We start from the raw sequence: 20,094 nt of genomic DNA on the forward strand, positions 1-20,094 counted from the left end.
TAAGAGGAGATTTGCACTCATGCCACAACACTGTTGCCAAAGCGCTCTGCCAAACACGATCAATTGGAGGACACAAGGCCACCTTTGCTTTTTGGTCTACAGACTCTATCCCAGTTGACATTGCAAATTCCTCCCGACAACCTGTAGCATCCGGACCAAAGAAACTATCTTCTAGAAGGGTCAATTTACCTCGGTGTTTCTTTTGGTGCCTTGATTGCCATTAGGAAGTATATCGCTTGCAAAGAAAGCCCGGATTTCACTAGGGTCAAGCAGCCTCTTGGAGTAATAAGCTTCCATTTCCATGCCGCCATCTTCCCAATTGTTTTATCAACCAATGGTTGTAGATCCGGTCTTTTGAGCCATCATGTGGAGAGCGGTAAACCAAGATTTGTGACTGGGAAGTCCATAGGAACAGTCAAAAGGTCGACAAGAACTTCATCCATGTTTATGCACAAACATCTTATCTTTGTGACAGTATTTTTGGCAAAGTTTGTCTTCAATCCTGTTGCTTCCCCAAAAGAGTTAAGGATATTTGCCAAGGCCGAGATATCCTTGGGTTGTTAGGGACACGAAGAAGAACACGTCATCCGTGTACATAGAAATATGTAGATTAGTGAAGTACCCATGCAACGAGGTTAAGTCACCCCTGTTTGAGGCTTGATGCAGGATGCGTTGTAGTGGGTCAAAGCATAGGAAAAAGAACAATGGGGACATGAGGTCCCCTGGCGAAGCCCATGTCCATGTTTAATTGGTGGGTTTGGCATGCCATTTAAGAATACTCTAGAAGTTGAAGTGGTTAGAATCATGGAGATCCAATCACGCCATTGACACGGAAAATCAAGGTGTATCAAGAGGCTTAGCATGTATTCCCACTGTACGGAATCCAAGGCCTCGACTATATCGAGTTTGAAGAGGAGCGTCAGTGTCCTGTTTTTGTTTAGAGTCTTCACCATGATATTAACGATCATATAATTGTCATGAATAGTATGCTGTTTTATGAAAATGCTCTGACATCCTGAAACAATGGATTCCATGTGAGGCGCTAATCTTAGCGCTAGGAATTTGGAAATAATTTTTGCCACCGAATGGATTAGACAGATAGATCTAAAGTCTGCAATTTTCTCCGCCCCTCCTTTGGCAGAAGGACAATCTCACTGAGTTCATTAGCTGGAACCCGATGGTGTTGTTGAAAAAAGCCCTTACCACCTCCGAAACATCATTCTTGACTATGTGCCAACATTTGAGGAAAAAGAGGCCGGTGAATCCACCTAGACTGGGCACCTTATCCGGAGGCATGTGGCAGAAGGCTTTGTGAATCTCATCCTCTTAGAAAGGCTGAATCAAGGAGCTTAAGTCACAAGCTGGGATGTCGAGGGCCTCCCTGTTCAAATCCACTGCTCAGGCTGGGGGTCGTGCCATGACTCTCTGGAAGTGGTCTTCGATAATCTTTGTTTTCTCATCGTGGCTGATGCCCTAGCCCGAGCTATTCTCTGCAGCCTTAGGATCCAATTTTTCCTTTGTTTTCCATTGACTTCCAGGTGAAAGAAACGTGTGTTTGCATCACCCTCTTTTAGGTTGGAGACTCTAGAGGCTTATTTTTTCCGTGACCTTTCGATGACTGCTAGTCCTAGGATTTGCTTTTTCAGCCATCCACTAAGGTGTCTCTCCCCTGCCGATAGAGATCTGCTTTCCTGCGCAATGTCAAGGCGAAGCACGACATCCAAAGCCATGAGAAGTTGTAGCTTGGCATTGGAGAAGATCGTCCTGCTCCAGGCTTTGAGCTTCTCAGCTGTGCTGCGCAGTTTATAGTTCAAGGAATGGAAGGGATTTTGGTGTCCCATGGTGCAGTCCCATGCTGAGGTCCGGGCCCATTCTGGGTGGCGAGTAGAAGTGGGCAGTGATCCGAGTGTGATGAGGATAGGGCCTCCTTTTGTTACTCCACGTGAATTTTCTATTTTGGAGGTGTATGTCTCGAAGCTCACATGTGTTTATTATGCTTAAAAAAAGATGCATCAGTCTTAGATTGAGGTTGCTGTTGCTCTTGTCCATGGCCTTGTAGATAAGGTTGAAATCTTGGATTAGCAGCCATCATTGACCCGGGGGGGGGGGGGTGCTTGAGAGACTTTAGCTCTGGGAGGAAAGCATGATTGTCTTGTGTTCGTGTCAGCCTGTACACCATGGTTAGAAGGAAGGCAGAAGAGGAATCCTTCAGCATTACTGTCCCTAGTAGGTCCCCACTGTAATGTCTCCGGTCTGGACGAGGCTTTATATTCCACTAAAGGAGGATTCCACCCTTTTGCTATCGCCCGCTTGAAGCCGGTTTGTGAGTGAGGCCAGTCATTCTGGCGCCATTTAGGGGTAGGGCTGTGTCTGGCTGGAGTTTGCAAAGTTTTGTCTCTTGAAGACAAGCCAGGTGGCAACTTGTATTGGAGAGTAATTTGCAAACTACATCTCGCCGAGCCATGGAGCCAAGTCCGCAAACATTCTATGACAGCAATAGAAGCTTGTGCATGTCATTCTGGGTGTAGAAAGACTCTTTGTCTATTTGGCAGCCGGCCAGAACAATACCTATTGGGTGCAGCAACTAGGAGGATACAATCAACAGAGCAGGCAACAGTATACGCAGAACCAACTGAAGAGGAGGCGGCCTAAATTGCTAGCCGTTGCCTAAAGTTACATGTAGATCATAGGGCGTAGGCCAGAGTTGCTGGCCGATTAGTTTGAATTCGAGGTCTGATGGCAACTTGAGGAAAATACTGACACAGTGAAGCTAGCAGACCTAATGGGTAGTAGTCTGATCGCATGAAACGTAGTATCATGGTAGTAACAAAAGACTCTCCCGTCTGGCTGGGTATGATCTTGCAAGGTCTCCGGACCACCCTCGCCCACCATTTCAGTGAGGGCTTCATCCCGATGCGCCACACCTTCATCTTCTATGTTGAAAAGGTCTGCAAGAGCTGCAAGCAGCGAGTTAGGGAATGGGTTGCTGTACATGGCCACAAAGTCGTGCAGCGCCGCTTCAAAAGTCCACTGGTCCGCTCCGAGTTTGCGGCAGAGGCTGTGGCGTGCCCGCTTCATCATCGTCATGTTTCGCACCTTGAGAGTTGTGCATTGCGTTTGACCCGCGAGGGGTCATAATCATGGCGCTTTCTATTGCGCCTTGCACGTGGCACTGTCGATGGAGGACAAGACAAAGCCTCCAACAGCGATCTCGGAGGGGCCATGAAAAATCAGTGACAGATCTAGCATTTTTTTTTTCCGTAGATAGACATCTAAACTTTTAAGATCATAAATTTTATAAAAGACTATAAAATTTAACAAAAGACAATACAAATTTGGTAATTCGGTATAACATCGTAAATTCAACAATAAATCTTAAATTTATAAAACCGCAATATAAATAATCCAAACATGATATAAGTTCTTACATAAATAGAAGTTATATTATTATGATACTATTCTAGATTATTCACTTTGCGCTTTCTCATGGCCATAAAAGACTCGATTATGTCATCCTCACTTACCTTAGACAATATATCTCGCTCGATATATATGACTAAACAATCATTTAACAACTCATCACTTATTCTATTTCTCAACTTATCCTTCACTAAACTCAATACCGAAAATATTGTTTCAACACTTGCCGTCGTCACCGGTAGGATCAATATCAATTTAAGAAGCAAGTACATCAAGTCATAAACAACATGCTTATTTGTTTCAACAAGCCTAATAGAGAGCTCATCAAGATAGTTTAGGCCTTTAAATCTATCATCTTTCCTCATATCATCAATAAAGTTATCAAGTTGGAGTTCAGGTCTTATCAATTCCACACTTGAAAAGTCCTTGTGATAAAACTTGGCAAGCCTAAGGACTTTATGTGCATCATAAGAATCAAAAGAATTGAAGGGATTGAAGGCCGACGTGCAAATAAGCAACTCCACATTTACCTCATCAAACTGATTGTCAAGCTCTTGCCGAATTTGATCAATGACACCAATATACACTTCTCTTCTATAATGATCATCAATTGTTGGAACTGGATAAAATCGTGAGGATCTTGCATGAGGCACATATCTACCATCCAATACAGAAATATCAATACCATGTTTAATGCAAAATTATGTAACCTTTCCTTCAAAGAATTCTTCGCACCCATGAGACCTCATTTGTTGCGGTCTTCTCTTTGCCAAAGTTACAAGTGACATTGTATTAATAATATCTTGGTCCTTCTTTTGCAAAGATTGAGACAACTTATTTGTGTATCCAAGAATGATAAGCATCAAGTGTGCATTGAAAACAAACTCAAATGACTCCAAAACACAATAATTTGCAAAATAGTTTTGTAATGAGAACCCCATCAAGTTTCACCGGGCCTAGTTATCACCATCTCTTGATTTAATCCACTCCCACTGTATATTTCACCCAACTCAAGTGCAGTCTTAAGTTTTTGAGCTCTAACATCTCGAAGCATGTCATGGCACTTACAAGAAACTCCTATAATATTCAGCAAGTTAAAAACTTATCCAAAGAAAGTAGCACAATCAACTTTTCTCTTGGCAACAACAACAAGAACCAATTGGAGTTGATGTACAAAAAGTGGATATAGTAAGAAGAAGGAAACTCTTTCATGATCAATATTTTCAGCTCATTAATCTCTCCTTTCATGTTACTAGCCCCATCATATCCTTACCCACGAATTTGAGTAAAAGTAAAGTGGTGACCAACAAGTAAAGACTGAATTGCTACCTTAAGTAACAAAGAACTGGTATTGGCTACATTAACTACTCCAAAAAACCTCTCACATACCTTTTTAAGTTTATCAACATAACGCAAACAAAGAGTAAGTTGTTTTTTATGTGATATATCACTAGACTTATCAGCTAGAATTGCATAGTGGTCATCACCAAGTTCTTCAATTATGTATCTAGTGGTTTCTCGGGTACAACATTTAATAATTTGCTTTTGTATCTTAGGGAAAGTAAAAATGCAATTTCTTGGAGTATTTTTTAGAACAACCTTATTAACCTCTTCATTATTTTCTGCAAGCCAGTCCAAAAGTTCAAGAAAGTTCCCTTTATTGCTAGATTCCTCACTTTCATCATGTCCACGACATGGCAAATCTTGACGCAAAAGAAACCTTAAACATCTAAGTGAATAGTTCAACCTAACCTTGTAGAGACTTAGATCATGTTGTGACACCTCCTGAATAACATCATCAATTGGTTTACCTTGCATAAATAAATCATATCTCTCTTGCGCAGCTTTGTGAGCACTATCTATACCTCCCACATGTTTGTCAAGTGCATCACTATCTATGTTCCAATTTCTCCAACCACCCTTAACAAATTTACTGCCTCCCTTGCCAAACAAATAACATACCATGCAAAATGCTGCATCCTTCTTAATACTATATTCAAGCCAAGGATATTTATGTAACTGTATAATACTAAAGCGATGATCTTTACCGTATATGTTCCTGGTTGGGTAATCACGGGCATAAGGTTGGTATGGATCTTTTAGAATATATCCTCTCCAAATCGCATTTTGATCATTGGCATTATAGCTTGCAATAGGCACTCTTAAGCCAAGATCATGTTCGAGATGATCAACATCACAAATTGGAGGTGATTCTTGTTCTTGAGATTGCTCTTCAGCCACAACTGGAATCGGAACAGGATGTGGTTTTTCTTGAGATTGCTCTTTAGCCATAGCTGGAACCGGAGATGGCTCTTGTTCTTGAGTTTGAGCATGCTTTTTCAGCCGCAATCTTCTTTGCCTTTGCTTCATGTTTCTGGAAAAGCGAAGCAATATCTCACTACCTCTTCATCTCTATGAAGCAACCCTGATTGAAGCCAATTATTTGGAAACAGTGACAGTAGCTGTGAGACACAACGCATAAAATCTAGTGTGTTCAAGAAGCGATTAAAAGTAAATGAAAAGGAATTGGCGATAGGGGCTGCGAATGGAAGTACCAGGTGCTGACGTGCTATGGAGCGGACACGAAGGCATGAAGCGGTTATGGACTGACGTCTGGTGGGGGAGAGGGGTTGCCTGTGCCCATTGGACCAGCATAGAGCAAGGCATCAAGTTGCGATTAGAAAAGAAAATGCCCTGCCCTCGTAATGGTAATATGTAGCGAGAGACTTGCGACCAACGCTAGCAATCGGCCCTATCAAGCAACGATCAGAAAACCACTTGGACACCCACCCGTCCTAGCGTCCCTTTCTTCCTTTCCTTTCAATGTAGCGGCGGGAGGAACCTAGAACCGAGGAGGCTGGAGGAGAGGACTCGAGTCACGACATCAGCGTGAGGAGTTGAGTCGGCGTGAGGACTGGACCAGAATTGGGCTTTTTTGATTTTTTTTTAGAACTAGGCTAAACTTTGGGCTAGGCCTACCAGGCCTACCACGTGGGTCCGCCCTTGCGAAAAGCGGCTATGGCACCTGGTTCACTAGGATAGACACCTATACTGTGACATCCTTGGCCTCACCAGCTAGGAGTAGGGCCAGAGACGGCATCAAGGATGCATCGCCACCACCCTCAAAAATCATCTTCTATGTCGATGCGGCCTCGACCTTCACCTTTAGATATGCAGGATATGTGCGAAGGCCTAGCCCACCGGGACCAGGTAATTCATAGTGGCAAAGGGCAGGGAGTCTCGAGTGTTGGTGGGAAATTCTTGATACGCGTCCGTGGCTCGCACATGACGCGTGGGCCCACAGCAAGCAACACTGTGTCACAACTGTCCCCTCCCCCTTTTTTCTTTTATCACAGCGGTCCCCCCACCCCATCCTTTTTTTCTTTTTACTGTGAAGCAGTGGGCAGCATGAACCTATCTTCCTATTCTTTTTTAAAATAGTTTTCTAAAAATATTTTCTCAAAAATTTCCTTTAAAATGTTTTTTCTCAAAATCTTTCCAAAAACATTTTTCTGAAAACCTTTTTATGAAGGGTTTTCTAAAAACATTTTATAAAGAGCTTTCCAAAAACATTTTTCTAAAAAGTTATTAAAACATTTTCTGGAAAAGCATTTTTCTAAAAAGTTTTTTCTGAAAACTTTTTGGAAATTTTTTCTGGTAGTTCTAGAAAAATGATATCTCAAAAAGGTTTGGAAAACAATTTATGAAAAATGTTTCTAACAAAAATTTTTAAAAGAAATTGATAGAAAAGTTTTCTAGAATAGTTTCTGAAAATAGAAAGGTGTGGGGGGAAATTCCAAACAAAGATGAGTAATTGGACAAAATATTTTGGCAAATGTTTTCCAGAAAAAATTTTCAAAAACTTTTTGGAAAATATTTTGCAGGTAGTTCTAGAAAAACGATATATCAAAAAGGTTTGGAAAAAAATTATGGAAAAAGTTTCTCACAAAAAGTTTAAAAAATAGATATAAAAGTTTTTAGAAAAGTTTCCGAAAATAGAAAGACGTGGAGGGAAAATTCCAAAGAAAGATGAGTAATTGGACAAAAACTTTTGGCAAATGTTTTCCAGAAACAGTTTTCCAAATTTTTTGGTAAATGTTTTTCAAGTAGTTTTGAAAAAATGATATCTTAAAAGGTTTGGAAAAAATGTTATGGTAAAAGTTTCTCATGAAAAGTTTTAAAAGAAATTGATAGAAAAGTTTCCAAAAATAGAAAGACGCGGAGGGAAAAAATTCGAAAAAAGAAAACTCGTCTGGACAGTTTGTGAGTATCTTTTGTCTTTGTTGATTTTTTTTTCTGGATTTTAATGAAGGAGATTAACTTTTTTGCTCAACTTGTTCAAAGGGTTTGATTAGCACCGCCCGGGGAAAGGGGGCTCGCAGTGATGAAGTCTCTAAAGGGAAACTGTGCAATGCTGGATTCCAATAAGGGAAAGCCAACATGCTATCGGAACGATGCGTGCGGGAGCTTGCTCACGCGTGCCAGCGAATTAGCATGGTCCGGGTTGGTGTGGCCCACTGGCTTCTTTGCACCTAATGGCTGGAGCGTGAAGGGCCGTAGAGGGTGTCTTGAGTCGCTTTGGTGCCCTCGTGCCACGGCGTAGATGTCATGGAGCTAGGCAGCTACAGAGCTTCCGGAGAGACAATGACGAGCCCTTCCACACGAAGATGGGGCTCCATGCTGGGCGGTGGCGGTGGCGAATTGCGGTCCGCTGAGTGACCTGTGTCGGCACTCACATGCCCAGAAATGCAGTGATGTCGCCCACCCGAGCGGCGGCCACAAGCACCGTGGCGTCATGCATGGCGGTGATCGCGAGTGCTCCCTATGCATCTCATTGAGCTAGTAGGCGCCTCTGTAACCCATGCCACGTGTCTGGTCATGCCCGCCACGCGGAGCGTCATCATCTTCTTCCGAATCGTCGTGATGGTGGTGGCAATGTTCATGCCTCGGATGGTCATGGCGGGAGGATCGGTGGACGTGGCTGCGATGTCCACGATGGTCACGTGAAACGTCTCATCTCAAACCACGCTCGCTGTTGTAGGAGATGGCCCGTAGCTCAGTGGTTCAGTGTATACGGGAATCTTGTCCGGCCCAGGTTCCCCATCCACCTTTCCCCTGAACCAGGAGAACTTGTGCGTGGTTGGCCCTGGCGGTAGGTCACCGGGCACACCCCCCTTGCAGGAAGATGGAGCTCACTGAGAAGTCCTCCATCACATCGAGTTGGATGAGAACCATAAATTTTGTCCCATAATGCCAGCGCTCCACCGGAACCGTGGCAACCTGCCATGACAACGAGGCGCCAGAGGCTGCACGATGTGTGAAGGTGAGCCACATTGCCTTAGGATTCGGCTGTGATTTTATTTCAAGCCTAAAAGGTTGATGATGCTTATACCAGGTCTATAAAGTTTGTCCCATACTGCCAGCGCTCCACCAGAAGGCAAGGGTGTGGCTGGAGTGGCCGGAGATGGTGGTGAAGTTTCCATGATGTAGGAGGTCGTAGCGGCGGTGGCAGTGGAGAGAGGATGGAAGAGAGAGAAAGTGCGTGGGAGCAATCAAAAGCTAGGGATGTTAATTTAGAAGGCTTTTGGGAGAAGTAAACCGGTAGAGCATGGAAGATGTGATAACAGTGAGCTATCATTGTCGGTTCATAACTTCAATAGGCAAAGATAGGTACTATCACTACCATTTATTGATAGCATGACTTTTTATATGCTGGTTAAGCTTATGAACTAGTAATGATACTTTCTTATTGTGAACAAAAACCAGCACTAATACATCACTGTTGGTTCAGAAAATAAACCAACAGTGATAATAAACTTATCACCGCCGGTTCCATCAGTTCCAGTTCATAATAAGAATCGACAGTGATAATTACTATTACTGTTAATTTTCGATGACTTAATTTTTTATGTGCTAGTTGAGCTTATAAATCAATAGTGATAATTTATCACTATCGGTTATAACCAAACTGATAGTGATAATAAGATACGGATAACTTTTTCTGTATAGTAGTGGCAGCTATTGAATATACATGGGTTTCTTTATTACCCGCTTCCTTATGATCTGGACTGCAAGGAGTCTATATATGCACGTGGAGTTGTGGACTTGCATCGAAGCACAGATCGATGCTGCTGTAAGTGATTAACTCAAAGGTGCGGATAAATCACTTCTAGTATAACTGAACATGATGATTAATAATGCAGAGAAATACAAATCGATCGATCGAGAGATGCAGTATGTGATTAATTTAAAGCTGAAGATAGGCCACTGCTAATATTTGAACATGATGATGATTAATAATGCACTAATAGGTAGTAGAGAGTCCTACAAATATTTGTAGCATGTACTTTTTTCTTATAATAATTAAAGATAGGTAAATTAATGCTAGATTCGTGGAAAGAGTTCCAACTACCTAATGACCAGCTGATGTACTGCGTGCTACTAATGGAGTAGATACATTGAACCTGCAACACTAAAATGAAAGAGCATTTTTTTATGAAAACAAGAATATTATATATTATCAGTTTGTTATTCTTTCTGATACGTTATTACTTGGTAGCTGCCACACAGCAATTAACTTTGGGATGTTTCAGATGGAAACCAATTGAGTTTGAGCACAAGGTTAGTATGGAATTCCCCAAAACAATGTGTAGCTAGTCTAGGAAACATTGAATTACTCTTTGGAATTTCAAGGATAAATTCAAAATAACCAAGGAGGACAAAATCAACTATGAATAAAAACCTTTTCTTATCAAAATTTATGGAATGTCTAGTATTTATGTTTTTCATTTCTTGCGACAAAAGTTGAACATGAACATGTAATTTTAGTCAATGTTTTCTGAGTTAATAACTACCTACTCGATTTTTTTGGCCCTTTTTCTTGCATGTTGATTTGGCGCTCAGCATAAAACAAAAGGTTTTAAGTCCCCGCCAAACTAGTTGGTTTTCACCCGATATGCGCCCAGCAACTTTTCATTTTAAAGCCTAAGAATCATAAAGAAAGCTAGCTATCGATGTATGTTGAGCAAATGTAGGAATGGATGGGCCGGTATCCATGTCAAATTCATGGAGTTTTTTTTTATTTTTATATTTTTTTATTAAAAATTTAAATAAATAGATTCTTCGTAGGAGAATTTGTAAAACTAGGTGCCTACAGCCCTCTCTCTGAGAGGGCTGTTAGGACACCTAACCGCATCCTGAGAGGGCGACAGGCCTAACCGCTCCTTCAGAGAGCGGCAAGGGGGCATTTTTCCTCTAAAAATGTAATTTTTTTGTAATTCAAGAAATAAAAAGGAAGGGCTTTAAGAAAATTTAGAATTTAAATTTGGAGTAGGTTATGTAATAGTCGGAGAATAAAAAATCAGTAATTAGCACTTGCAGCATTTTACGTGAGTATGGGGTGCGAATAAGGACAAACATAGTATTAAACATAGGGTGAAAATATTACAATACACTGTAACCACGATGACACGATGAGGAAACAAAGGTGCCATGTACGGTTCGCACTAAGACCTACTTATTAGTGCGCCGATCCTAATCATAACATGCCTTAGGGAGGGAAAGTATGTCGAGTTACATTAGATACTATCTACTGAGTGCATCTAGGATACTTTCTCTTTCGGAGGGCATCGGGACCTGCTGTCTTAGCACGGCGGGCTCTCTCCTGCTTCCTTTCCCTCTTAGCCTCCTGAGTCTGAGCCACGGTACGGTTGTGCGCCGCCTTCCTCATGCGCTCTTCTTCCTCCCGCTTGAGGCGAAGTTTCTCTTGCTGTTGCTCGTACTCCCGACGTGGGTACGCTTCCCTTCTCCACCTCATGTTCATGTCGACCCAGTGCTTCTGTGCGTCATTTTGCTCATTCTCGAGCCATTGAATAAAATCATAGAGCGGTGGAGGGGGCTGAACAAATGGAATAAGATGAGCGGTTAGTAAAAGAGGGTGCGAAATCGGAAGAGATGAGGCGGATATCTGTTATCGTACCAGTCGATAACCATTTGTTGCATGTTGAGGCTTGTCATACTCGTAGTTGGCACACATGAAGAAGCGCAGCCCATAGGTGTATGAAATGTCCTGCGACTCGCGGAGATTACAAAGGTCACCATAGAAGCACATTGATGGTTCGAGACCTTCAGGTATGGTAGTCCCCAATGTTTCTTTAATGGGCTTGATGGAGCTGAGGAAGATATTGCACTTGAGAGATATGAGAAATGAGTGATGCATCAACGTAAGGAGGTTCGGCTATTTATAGTTGGGGAAGGCAGGAGCATTGGATTCGCTCTTGAAGAAAGGAGTGAGGGCAGGGGCGTAGCTGGTGACAGGAGCATCGGATTCCATCTTGAAGAATGGGAAAGTTGTGTCATTGATCATGGTCAGAGATTCCACATTTATTGGTACCCGTGTTGTCATGTATTGTTTGGAAAAAACTAGGTAGTGTTATCACTTCTTGTTTAAAGCCTGTGCAAGGAGGCATGTGTTGCCAAGTCATGGTTAAAGTTCAGTAGTGTGGTCACTTCTTCATTAAACGTGTCTGAATACGAAATGCAGTTACGACATGCTAAGTCGACCATACAAAATAAACGTGTCTGAATACATAGGAGTACATCACGAAGTGAATATGCATATGTAAGTTACATAAAATGTAAAATTCTACTGCTGCCTCCCTCGTTGCCATCGCTCGTGCGCCCCATCGTGGTCCTGATGCCGCTGGTTAACCCTCACGTGACCCCTGGAGTAGGTGAGGGGGTCGGGTGGACCGACGTGTCTGGTAGGCCTAGTAGGGAGCACCGGTGTCGAGGTCTCGTCCTGCGTGGGCTGTGTCCGAAGGGGACCACTGGGTACCTGGGACCGCTGAAGGACGTCGTAGTCAGGTGTGCCCCCGAAGAAGTCACGAACGAGGTTGTATGCGATGTCCGGGCCAGCCTAATCCTCCTGACTAGGGTAGGAGGACAGTGAAGGCTCCGCTGATGTCCATGTGTACTGGCTGGAGGGGCCTACGAACAAATAATTGACGAGGTAGATTGTGATATGAATCTTCATATGTTCCGAACCTCATCTCAATAGCCTTTTGTTTCGCCCTCCATACCTTCGCATAGTTTATTGTGTACTGGAACCTTTGCTCAATAGCACGGATTATTGATCGTGGCTCATACCTTAGGTTGTCCACAATATCCCCGTACATAACATTCGCAATGAAAGCAAAAGACAGGTTCCGGTGGGCGAACTCTATTTTCTCAATGTGACAATTATGTTCCTTAACTATTGAGCACTGCCAGTAGTCTACCCATTTCTCTCTGAATGCGTGCACCCGCCAAGGACATTGCGGCACCAAACACTTCATATCGTACTCCCTTTTACTAGATTTAACAACCTCGAATTGCCTCCGAAGAGACAACGACCAGAATTTCACTGCATCAATAACTGTCTCTTTTGTAGGGTACATAGCACCCTGTGACACCTCGTTCTCATGGTACTGCCACGGTGTCCGGTCAGCCTCGCTAACCACCAGCTTCGAAAATTTATGATTCCTCCACTCTGCAGGAACTGTAGCATTACCCTCCTCGTCAGATGAATCCCCATCGACAAGGCCTTCCTCCAACTCTTTATTCTCCAAATCCATATCTTCAATGATGCTAGGGATGTGCTCCCCTTCATCAGCTACATCCATCGGTTGCAGCTCTGGAATATCACCAACTTCCTCCCTGGACCCGATATTAGCCGCCTCTGATTCATCTTCCACTGCCTCACTTGGTTCTGCTACTGCTTCCGCAGAGTTCACATCAGTTTGATCTTTCAGGTACGCCTCAGCTAACAAAACAAGCGGCATGCCACGTTCACAACATATATCTATATACTGCCTCCAAGTTGATGTGGCTTCGATGGGAACAAGTTCACCAAAGTATCCATGACTAGCACGGCTGAGGACAGCTTTCAACTTCAGCTCATGTTGCTGCGGATCCAGTTGGAAAAACCGCATGAGCCATTTACACACACCCACAATGGTTCTCTTATTAGCTTTACTAAGACCCGTCATGACATGACAAAATTCAGATAGATCTACACCGTTAAGATCGTACCTAATTTCACCCTCACTATAATATATCTGAAAAATTAATTTATCTGCCATCACTGGAAACACCCACAAACATAACCAATGTTAAGATAATAAACTATATTTTTAATTATCGGATAAAATTATTTCTAAATGCTACATCCTAGGTTCGCAAATTATCATATACTACTACCTCCTACGTCCACAAGTACAACCCCAATATAGTAAAAATAATATACTAAAAATAATATTCTACATTGCACTGCTATCATACAATTTTCTAAACCCTAGGTCATAAATATCTAAAACCTATGTCATATACTACTCATGCACTAATTAACAACAACAAAAAGGAAAAAAAAGACTTACCCGAAATTAATCTTCAAATCCGCGGCTCAAATACAGCAGGGCTTCGCCGACCTCTCTTCCTCCCCTCTCCTCTCCTCTCTTCTCCTCACTCTTCTCAACTTTTTCTTTTTTCTGAATAAAATGATATTTTGACCTATTTTTGGCCCCTTTTATAGGAGAGGCCGGGTGGGCGGGCAGCGGAGCGCGGCGGCGGGGAGGCCCCTCAGGGGGCGGTAAGGGAGGCGGCTCGAGCGGGCACGCCGTACCCACCCTCTGAGGGGGCGGTTAGGCCTGCCGCCCTCTCAGGGCTGCAGCCTCCTGAGAGGGCGGCAGGTGCCTAATTTTACAGTTTCTCCTGCGGGAAATCTATTTATTTAAATTTTTAATAAAAATATATATATATAAACTTTCAAATTCATGCATGATTTTACTGAATCCTAGGGCTTACCGGCCCAGTTTTTGCTCAAGCGGGTTTGAACATTATTTGAACTTTTGGTTGAAATTGGAAGGCAAAAAGGCCAGCAATACTGATGATCTTTTTGTGGTGAAGTTTGAGAAAAGAAGATCAGAACCAGGTAAACCTGAACATTCTTTGAGGAAGTAACCTGAACAAATATAGTCCTAACCGAAGAGTAGAATTTGAGGATATATAGTTTTCCACCGAACAATGTACTAATAATAAAAAAATATGTAAAATGGCAATAATTAGTGTTAAGGAGACCGATTCCCATTCCACCATTAGCCCCCGCCCCCACAAGATAGAAGTTGTGGGTAATCTACTAAAAGTCTTATTTAGAACCTTTAGAGGTGGGCATTTCATTTGATTTTTCATGAAAGTATCCACCAAGATTCACCACTGAATCTGTTGTCACGTAACCGATCTGTAAAACTGGCCCTGTATTCTTTCACATGCATTCTAGATCACTAATCCTGTTTCGCTCCGCGTGCCCAAGTCACGGACGATGAGCTGTCGGGCATGCGGACACCCGGGCAAAGGCAGGGGGAGGGGGGGGGGGGGGTGGGGGCAGGAGGCCCAGATGGGGAGCGGCCCACGGACTCAATTGGGCCTCACGCTGATTGGGCCATATGTAGTTGAATTTTTTTTGCTAAAAAATTTTTATATAAAAAAGTCTGTGCTGAAAATTTTGTTTAAAAAGTTTGTGCTAAAATTTTATTCCAAACTTTTCTTGTGTAAATTTTTTCTCAAATTTCTGAGCTAAACTTTTCTCGTTAATTTTTTTCTCAAAACTTTCAAGTCAACTTTTTCTCGGTAATTTTTTACCAAAACTTTCAAGTCAATTTTTTCTCGATAACTTTTCCTCTAAAACTTTTTCTCGATAATTTTTCTTTTAAATTTTTTTCAATAACTTTTTTTCTCAAAACTCGTTTGGAAAAGTTTTTTTTTGAAAACTTTCCTAAAATGATTTTTTTTGGCTGTCGGAACGTTGCTCGTTACTCTGCTCGCGCGCGCGGAATAGTTCTGCACATTCTAGATGGGCTGCCTCTTATTCTGATCCACGTAGTGATCGAAATATAAGAAATTAATTGAGCACGGGAGGATTTAATTGAACCAAGCAAAACAAGCAAAGTGCATGCGCATGCCGTGACCGAGTTGTGATAGACGGGTATATCACTAGATGGTAAACGAAATTCTACCTTTGCATCTGCCCTTTAAGGGCCAAAAAGAAATTAAAAAAAAAGAAAAATCGTGTCCCAGCAATGGGTTCATGCATTGTTAGACTATGTGTCAGAATATGTGTATATGGTATGTTACAGATAGATTTGAGTTGTAATTGGATGTGACTAGAATTAAAGTTGTAGTCGAACTCTTAATTTTGGGTATTTAAATAGAAGGCACCACCGTTGTAACCAATAGCAAGACTGAAACAGTTAGGGAAGAGCGCCCGTAGTCATGCTCCGAGGATGTAAACAACTTGGCCGAACCTCATTAAAAAATATCGTGTCTTGTGTGTTGATCTTGTGCTTGGCTTGATGATCCTGGCGATGCTTCCGTTAAAACCCTAACAAATAGTACCAGAGCCATGTTGAAAGATCAAGGGAAGACACGAAGATATGTTCCACACCGCACAAGGCTTGCACAGGTCCGGGGAAGGACGGCGCAAGGTGGAGCATGGCGGCGATCAACGATTCGGTCGTGGATTTGGACACTTCGAGCGCGACGGTTTGAACCGTCCGATGGGCTGCATCAACAGGGATCTATCCAGACGTGGAGATCGGGTTGATGGCAGCTGGTGGCTGCTGTTCGATAAGGGTCGATCAGACATGACAGCCAGGTTCAACGGTGCGGCTGGAAGACGTTGCGGACAAGGCGGCAGCTTCGACTCACGATCTGATTGACGGGCGGTCAATCCAGATCAAAGCGGTTGTTATTTGCTCAAGGTGGAGCAGTGATAGCGGTGGCGAAAGTTATGGTGAACTGTAGAGGTTGCGAAGGTGCTCAGGAGGCGCGACGTGATCGGAGGTAGATGGGCACACGCGCAAGGACGTTCGGACGCATGTATGGCGTGTTCGCAGGTTTGGCGGGTTTTTTGATCGTGTTCGTCTGGAGACGTGCTGGTATGGTGCACATGCAAGGTTGCATGGGATTTGCATGCATGTAGTTTGGCCGGCCTTCCAGGAGGAGGTTAGCTATTTTTATCTTTTTATGGCCTTGCTTAAACTGTCATTTACTGAACACAGCTGGAGGAAATTTAGTAATGGCATGAATGCCTTACTAAGATTCACAGTTGCCGGTTCAAATATTCCCATATCCCAGATTGCTTGCATGTGGTCAAAGGTATGCATGCAGATGGTGGTTCGGCTGACGTGCGGCAAGATGAGTGCAGTCGGCGATTTCTGATCAGGACTTGGTCGGTGCTTGGATTTGTCGGCTGCATGCGGGATGGCACCGTGCGGCACTCGAACTCGGTCGGGCGAACTAAATTTGGGAGGCACGGGCGGCTGCTGCCAGGTGGGCCATGTGGCTTGGGACGCGGCCCTTATCCGCAGCAGGCATTGGCCCAAGCGGCCAGGCTTTCGGGAGGAGTTGTGGCCTGCAGGAGCTTGGTGTACGCGCAGGAGCTGGCGTGGACGATCGGGAAAGCTGCTGGTTTTATTGGGACGCGTGTACGGACATGAGTTTAAATAGTACATGGTTGATTGAGACTCCGATCCGGACACGAGGGCCAGATTGATTTGGAGCTCGGTCAGAAGGATGCGGCCCGGGAAATAAATACCAGCCGTGGCCACGGGAATAGAAACCGTGAAATAGAGCAGAACGCATAGGCAATCGAAGAAGGAGTTCACCGGATTGCGGCAATTGTGCTGTTTGTGAACCGATGCTTATGGCGGTTAATGGCAAACATCGGGTGGCGATCGAGCAGGTTGGCTTCGTCGTGTGCAAGCGGCGTGGCAGTTGTAGGGGCTTGAGAGCGACGGATCATGCACGGGCGGTGTATGAGGTGGCGTACCCACGCTTCAAAGTGTGCGTGGTGGTGCGTCCATGCGGGGTGTGGGTACGAGCGCGCGGAGGCGCGTTCAGCACACATGAGATACACGTGAGCGGGATTCGGTGGTCTGCGGCAACAGGCAGATGGCGTCGATAGCATCCAAATTTGAGGTGACTAGATTTGACGGGACTAGCAACTTCGGACTTTGGAAGACGAGAGTCAAGGACTTGCTAGCACAGTAAGGGATCCTGAAAGCTTTTAGCGACAAGAAGCCTGCCAACGTAGATGATGACAAGTGGGAGATGCAAGCACAAGCGGCGGTGACAATAAGGTTGTGTCTCTCCGATCAGATCATGTACCATGTCATGGATGAAACATCACCTAAGAAGATTTGGGATAAGTTGGATGATCAATTCATGTCCAAGACATTGACTCCGAAGCTGTATCTGAAGCAAAAATTGTATGGGCTGAAGATGCAGGAGGGGTCGGATCTTGCTGAGCACGTAAACGTCTTTAATCAAGTTGTCGCTGATCTTGTGAAGGTGGAGGTGACAATTGATGATGAAGATAAGGCGATTATTCTTCTGTGTTCCTTGCCAAGGTCTTATGAGCACTTAGTCACAACACTGGCGTATGGTAAAGAGGCAGTCAAAGTGGATGATATTCTTGCGGCGTTGTTTGCTCATGAACAAAGGAGGAAGAATAATGCTGGTGAGAGTTCATCTGGAGATGCTTTTTTCATCAAGGGTGATCGAGGCAGGTAGATTGATAAGAGAAATAATAAGAAGGGGCCACAATGCTATAAATACAAGGATTGGAGACATGTGAGGAAAGATTGTCCAGAACTGACGAAGGGTGTGGTAAATATTGTGGTTTCCAAGAAAGATGACTCGGATAGCGATGGTGATCTTCTCGTGCTATCAAGTGAAAAGTCTTGTGGTGAAGCATGGCTGTTAGATTTGGCAAGTTCATATCATGCAACATCAAACAATAAGTGGTTCTCTTCATACTCTGAAGGTGATTTTGGTCTTGCTCACTTGGGAGATGACACGGGTTACCGTGTTATGGGAGTCGGCAATATCAAACTGAAGATGTATGATGGACAAGAAGTGCTACTTGAGGGTGTGCGGCATGTGCCAGGACTTAGGAAGAATCTAATATCACTTGGATTTCTGCATGGAAAAGGTTGGCTGTATTAGACGATATCAGATTAGAAGACCTTGAATGTGATGCAGGATAGTAAGACTATGATGATAGGTGAGAAGACGGGAGATCATCAGTACAAGCTAAAAGGTGAAGTCATAGAGGTGGGAGCTGCAAATTTTCCGGAATATATTCCTGGCTGTGAGGCATCCTCGTCGGGCTGTTCAGGATGAGCAGCGGAGATAGACGGCTCAAGTCTAGGTACACGGAGGTTCACACATGGCGGATTCAAGTTGGCGTGCATATTCGCCAAGGTGGAGTTTGCTGGAATATGTGTACATGGTAGGTTACAGATAGGTTTGAATTGTAATTGGGCGGGACTAGTATTCCGGGCCTTTAAATAGAAGGCACCACCATTGTAACCAATAGCAAGACTGAAACAATTGAAGAGGAGCGCCCGTAGTCATGCCCCGAGGATGTAAACAACTTAACTGAACCTTGTTAAAAAAATATCGTGTCTTGTGTGTTGATCTTGTGGTTGGTTTAATGATCCTAGTGATGCTTCCATTAAAATCCTAACATGCATAACCACCATCACCATACATATTTAATAATGCCGAGATTAAGTAGGATTATTAACAGACTCATCAATTTTACCACTGAAATAAATGAAGATTGCATTGGTGCTTTCAGTGGTAATATTTGTGTACGCAACTTGTGAATATGGCGTGCATGTTTAGGGTTGTTTATGCGCGTGCGTCCTTATAATTGCAAATAGAACAGGTAGTAGAGCACGATCATTCATGCATCAGTGGATGAGATTAGAGATGATCGCTCAATATATTTCGTCGAGGTAGTCCGCCCCCAGGTCCTCTAGCTCCAGCAGGCAAGAAGCTACCTGCTTTGCTTGCCACGACCATGCCTAGCCGATATATCACCACTACATAACCGGCTATAAATAACGGTTCATCATTATCGATTGTACAAGAACCGGTAGTATAAATATATCACTACTGATTCTTAAACTCCTGTGTCCGAACCATAATGGAGCCACTAAGAACCAACATTGTACGAACTATCAGTGCTGGTTCGTGGCTAGAACCACCACTAATACTGAGTATCAATGGAGATTCTAGCTATGAACCATCATTGATGATGCAGATCCAAAATTTCTATGAAATCGGCCTTTTTCTCGCAACCGAGCTCGGGTCCGAGATATTTTCTAAGTCTCGGGCTCCCGGCGCAAGAGATAAGGTCTCTTCTCCACTCTCTCGATCTCTTCACCCTCTCTCTTTTCTTCTCCTCGATCCCTCTCAGTTTCAACACCACAGCCCATCGTTGTCCGCCATGTTCGCGTCCTTAATTCTCCTCTCCCCGTCTCTCTCCTTGTTCCCTTCCCTATCCGTGTGTAGAGGAGGCGTCGTCCCTTCCCCGTCCGTCTCAGGCTCTTCACCTTGAGGAGCCCGGAGCCACATCCCCTTCACCATGTGTAGAGAAGGTTGGAGCCACCATCCTCTCGGGCTCCCCTGCCTCTGGCTTTGCTACCGTCTGGCGTGGGGGGATCCTTGGGCTGCGGTAGTTGGATCCATGGTGTAGCAAAAATAGCCCCCTATTAAGTCATGATTGTGATTTTAATGATTAACAATAACATAGTTAATGTGACTAACATGTTTGTCAAGAATATATGT

This window comes from Phragmites australis, chromosome 14 (assembly GCF_958298935.1).
Source record: "Phragmites australis chromosome 14, lpPhrAust1.1, whole genome shotgun sequence".
Taxonomy (NCBI): domain Eukaryota; kingdom Viridiplantae; phylum Streptophyta; class Magnoliopsida; order Poales; family Poaceae; genus Phragmites; species Phragmites australis.